Source organism: Parasteatoda tepidariorum, chromosome 3, assembly GCF_043381705.1.
Source record: "Parasteatoda tepidariorum isolate YZ-2023 chromosome 3, CAS_Ptep_4.0, whole genome shotgun sequence".
NCBI classification, from domain to species: domain Eukaryota; kingdom Metazoa; phylum Arthropoda; class Arachnida; order Araneae; family Theridiidae; genus Parasteatoda; species Parasteatoda tepidariorum.
This window is the reverse complement of record NC_092206.1, coordinates 84,732,542-84,738,309: the sequence shown is the minus strand read 5'-3', so window position 1 is coordinate 84,738,309 and position 5,768 is coordinate 84,732,542. Positions and strand designations below refer to the sequence as shown.

General features: G+C 26.6%; 1 protein-coding gene across 1 annotated transcript in view; it reads left to right on the top strand.

The window, feature by feature from the left end:
• Nucleotides 1-932: 932 nt before the first annotated feature.
• Nucleotides 933-5,768, top strand: part of LOC107440582 (thiol S-methyltransferase TMT1A) — a gene marked incomplete at its 5' end in the record, with an annotated part of 11,501 nt that continues 6,665 nt past the window's right edge. Inside the window, 1 exon segment of the mRNA XM_016053553.3 lies at nucleotides 933-968.

The window sequence follows — 5,768 nt, the reverse complement described above, 5'->3', positions numbered from 1 at the left end:
TCTACATATGGTTCACAATTCAAAACTTAAAATTAAATTATTGATACATTCACCATTTCATGCTAGTGGTTTATAATACTTAATTTTTAAACTTGAATTTTAACAGCATTCATCATTAAAACTTCATTGAACTTCATTAATCTTCATTTTTTTGAGTGCCAATAAAATAAAATTTGTAAAATCGGCCGAGTTATTCTTGAGTAAGACGGTTACCATAATTCTCTACATATGGTTCACAATTCAAAACTTAAAATTAAATTATTGATACATTCACCATTTCATCCTAGTGGCTACTTAATTTTTAATTTCGAATTTAAACAGCATTCATCATTAAAACTGCATTAAACCTCATTAATCTACATTTTTTTGAGTGCCGATTAAAAAAAAATTTTGTGAAATCGGCCGAGTTATTCTTGAGTAAGACAGTCGCAATAATTCTCTATATATGGTTCACAATTCAAAACTTAAAATTAAATTATTGATACATTCACCATTTCATCCTAGTGGTTTATAATACTTAATTTTTAAATTCGAATTTAAACAGCATTCATTAAACTTCATTAAATCAACGTGTTTTCAACTCACGTGTAGCTTTCTGTCTGGCCGTTGAGTGTTTAATTAATTCGGTTGCTTAAAATCAATACTTAATCGTGTATTTACTCATGAAGAGGGATTGGTCAGAGAAAATTGTGTTCGGGATCACCTTTTTTTCTTCTTATTACCTGCGGGCAATTTAAGAAATGAGGATGATGATGTTGTTTACGACTCTGCCTCCTAACTTAACTTCTCTCAAGGTTTCCTGGAAAAGTTCGAATTCTAGAAATCCTTGGAAATTCCTGGTTGTATTTATAGTAGACAGAATATATTAGTATTATTTTTACTTGGAATAAATTTATATAAAATCAGGTTGACATTATTTTAAGTTTATTCGCTAAACGACAATTTAATATAAACACTATAGCATAAAAGTGAGTACCATTGCTTTTTTGATGTTCTAGATATTTATTTTTACTGTTTACTAGCCCATCGCATCAATTTGAAATTATATTCTTTACTTATGAAAATAATTTTTCTAATTATTTATTACATTTTTAAACATTATTTTTTATTTCGGTTTACATGAATTAAATTTAAGTGGAATCTTATAGTTAATTAGAATTTATTAGCATTATCTTAGAACTTTAGTGGACATGGTATTTTGGTATAATTCTAAAAAATTATTTTGAAAAAATATAATTTGATAAATTAATATTGCATGTTGATTCTTTAATAAATTCTTACCTAATGTAAAACTCATCGATAAATAATATTTACTTATACTATATTTTATGTATGGTATTTGTATAATTTGCATAATAAATATAATTTATCTTTTTTTTTTTTTGAAAAAAATAAAAAAAAAAAATTCGTTTTTACTTTTTTAGAGGGATATTTTTTCAATTTCTGAAATCTTTTTGAAATTAATTCGATGCTATTTGTATTAGGTATTAAGTATTTATAGATTATCGATTCAAAGTCATTTTTTTTCTTAAAGTTGAATTTCATGAGAGTTGCAAGATTTCTTCACATTTTCAAACAAAACAAATTGCTTTCACGAAAAGCTTTTTCGATCAATGTCGATTATTAGTTGTATCAATAAATGAACATTTTATCAACATTTTGGAACACAATTAGCATAACAGGAAAGATATCAGGACATTAAAAATGCAATTCAAACGAAATCTTTTTTTAAAAAATATTTAATAAAAATTAACTTTTATTAAATTGTTATAAGTATCAGCATACAAAGAGCAGTAATATGTTATAAGTATCCCGTGCTTAGAATTCAAACTCAAAAAATTTTAATTTAAAATTAAAAAAAAGTTTTAATATTTTAAAAATTAATTATTTACAGAAAGTTGAGAAGTATAATAATTATATATACTTATAATTTAATAAAATTTTAAAAATGATATCCTACAAAAAATTGCTTTTGGTGATGCTTTCTGAGCGAAACTTTATTAATAACTATTAATAACAACTATTAATTATTATTAATTATTAATTACTATTAATTTAAAATTACTGTTTATTATTAATAAATATTCTATTTATATATACGCTAGATTGCTATCACTATGGTTTCAGTTGAACATTTAAGATGTTCAAATGAATTGTATTTAATTGCATATCTCTTAATTAAGTTGAAGAATCGGTAACAAAAATAAATTCTTTCTGAGTGAAGTCTATTAATTACTATTAATAACAACTATTAATTTTTAATTATGATTAATTATTAATAATAATTACTTGTTAAAAAAAATTAAAACAATAATATCAATATCTTAAAACTGTATCCATGAATTACTTTCGATCTTATTACCGATATCGATGCTCTCAATTGCTATCTTTATGGTTTCAGTTGAACATTTAAGGCATACAAATGAATTGTATTTAATTCCACTAATGAAGTGTATTAATTCCACATTAATTGTATTAATTAACGTACAGCTCTTAATTAACTTGAAGAGTCGGGAAAAAAATTAACTGTTCCAACAATTAAAAAAAATATTTTTTATTTTCTAATTTAAAAAAAAAATGGTAGATACGGAATATCTTCTATCTATCTATATTATATAAAACGCTAATACGTACGTATGTATGTATGTATCAATAAAACCGATGATATTTCTTTTCTCGCGCTGGCAACAGTTTTCATTTTTAATTGATTGGATTCGGCGCGCAAGAGCACGTAGTGAGCAACCAGATAACAATAACCAGAGTGAGCATTATCAGGTTGTTCAATTCAGATTCATGCACTAAAAACATTACAATATTTAATTTAAACTCAATTAGGAATTATTTAATTAATTGAAGTGAGAATGTTTTAAAAGGCCGCTGTTGAATTGATATTTTTCTACTGGGAGCTACCTAAACGTCTAAAAAACGTTTAAGTGTTTGTATTGAATGCATTGAATTTTTTTATATTTCGCGTTTATTTATGAAATTGAATTTTCACGCTTTAAAATGCAGACTATTAGTGAAGCAATATTTGATAATTTATTTTGCTAATATGTTTCTTATTCAGCTAATGTTTTGATTTTTTTCACCATGTACAATCTAAATAGCTAATATACTTTTTTAAAGGCCAATAAGAACATTGGTAGAATTCTTTTACGTAAGTACAATACTATGTCTTTGATGATAAAATACTATGTCTTTAATGATAATATATTATGTCTTTGTGCTAGAACATTGTGTTCATTGGCGAGCGAGCGCAGGTAGGCGAGCGCCAGCGAGCAGGGGGCGAAGCCTCCTAGTATTTTTATAATACATGAGAGCTCGGCTTTCTATTCGGGTCGCTGATCATTTTCTTCGTTATCATTCGTAATAAAAATTTATTCGATAAAAAAAAAATCCAAAAATTTTATAATGCATCAGTACAGAAATGATACCAAAGGCTTAGTTTTCGTTTCGATAGAATTTAAATTTTATCATTTTGTTTGGTTACAATGACAACCTCATCTTAAAAAAATTTATTTTTTTAAATATTTTTGTTTGTTTATTCATTTTTTTTATTTACTTACTTAGTTATTAATTAATTAACTAATTTATTTATTTTGGAAAGCTTTGATTTAATTTTTGTTTACTATAAGAACTTTTGCTTACTAATTTTTGTTTACTATAAGAATTATGCTAAATATTTTTCGACTACACTGTAAAAAATCCGGGTCAAACTTCAATATAAAGTACCGGCACTTTTGGTGCATCATCTTTAAAATCCATTTTAACGTTAAATACATTTTTATCATAAAACATTATGCAGTAATTTTCACAATGATACTTATTCTGTTCGACTGGTTCGGTGATTTTACGGTAATTATTTCTTTAAAAATTAATGAACATCACATTTTTTGTTCTTTAAGATAATCCGTTAAAAATGAATTTTTCGGTAAAAAGTACCGGCACCCTGAGTCCCGGTACTTAATAACATAATTTGATCTGGAATATTTTACAGAGTAAGAGATTACTTAGAGCTAAGTAAAGTCTAAAAATTAAGCACAGTATAATAGTAAAATTTGCTTTAGAAATTTTAATAGCTAGTTTGCATTCATTATTTCAAATTAGCTGCACAGAGTTTCACTTTAAGTTAACCTAAAGATATTGAATCTTAGTAAAGTAGAAATGTAATTAATAGGATACCTGCAAGTTACGTAGTGCGGGTATCTCAATCCTGATTGGTTGTTGAAACCTGGCATTTGCTTACGTTAGCAACTGTTCCTTCAATTTTATTTTAAGTAAGCCAAGTCCGTCAGGTATCAAATCTCTTAGGTGACACATTCTAGATTCTTTCACAAATATTTCAGTTCTCTCACTATATATTTCTTACTTAATACAAAGACAGGCAAGAATCCATATAGAACGTAAACAAACTAATTAGGCTTAAAAGTCGCCAGATTCATAAAACAGAGATTTATCACTTTTTCTAGTGAAATATATAAATCTAAGTTAAGCAAAAGACGTAAGCAAGACATTATTATATTTTAGTAAATTCGATGTGCGATACGGCGTTGTATTTAATTAACTTCACGCTAATTAACGTTCTAACTTATGGGGCGAAACTTAACTCAACTTTAATACGCCATTTTGCTTGTACACGATCAGCTGGCGCTGGCGTCATAAGTCACATGTGTGGGTATCTGTGATCTTCTTTTCCTTGAAGTAAAAGTACCTGGTTGCGTCTTAATAAATGTGAAAACGGCGACTGAATAACTATATCATAAAATGTTACAATAAGGTAATATTCCGTTCCTTCAATGAACAACACTTTGTATTTTTTAAGTGTGTATAAACAAAGTGTAAAATAAATAATTTCCTGGTAAACTTTTACAAATTTTATGTTGTTAACAACCAAAGAAATCTGGAACTTTATGTGTGAAAACTGGGTCAAGCCATGTGATTTATAAGTCGAATGAGAATACGCTGTCCGGTCATCATTTTTAAATTACTTTTTATGTGCATAAATAAAAGGAGATAATTGGGTATAATATGAAAAAAGCACAACTACTTCCACTTACTAGGAATAACATTTACCTTTTAGTTTAATTAATAAACTGAGTTTTAAATATGCTTACTAAATTCGCGATCGCAACGAACTATAGGAGGCGTTGTTGTATGAGACGCATACCTGCGATTTCTATATAAACCGTCATTCAATTACTCTGGAGACGTCGTTAATGTAGCGTGTAGCATTGCAACGTTCCTTCTTTAATGTGGCTTATTAAATTTAAAAAAGAAAAATGTTTGATATCCTTTCTTATACAACCGAAAACAAGATGGTATCTCTTTTTTTTTTTAAAGAAGGAACATCCAAAACACATCTGAAAAATTTTTGTAAATAAACAGAAAAAAATATGTATCTTCTTATTAGAGTTAAAACCTAATGCCTGAGAAATAGTTTTACTAAATTTAACGATATAACCTGAAAGGCCCATTTAAACTTTACATCAGAATCATATTACTTCAAAAATTAAAATGAACAAAAAGTATACATAAGCCTCATAATTTTATGAAATTTAATTTTGTAAACAAGGTTTTTTGACAACAATTTTTATCAAAAAATTTCAAGTTTCAATAAAAATCATTATTTAGAAACTAAGAAACGTAAAATAAAGAATGCTGACGAAACAAAAACAAAAAAACAATTCTTTTTTGTCGCCATTTTTAGTGCTACGAAAATTCGTCTTTGGGATTTGCCAAAAACAAAACAAGATGCAATTTTATTTTTT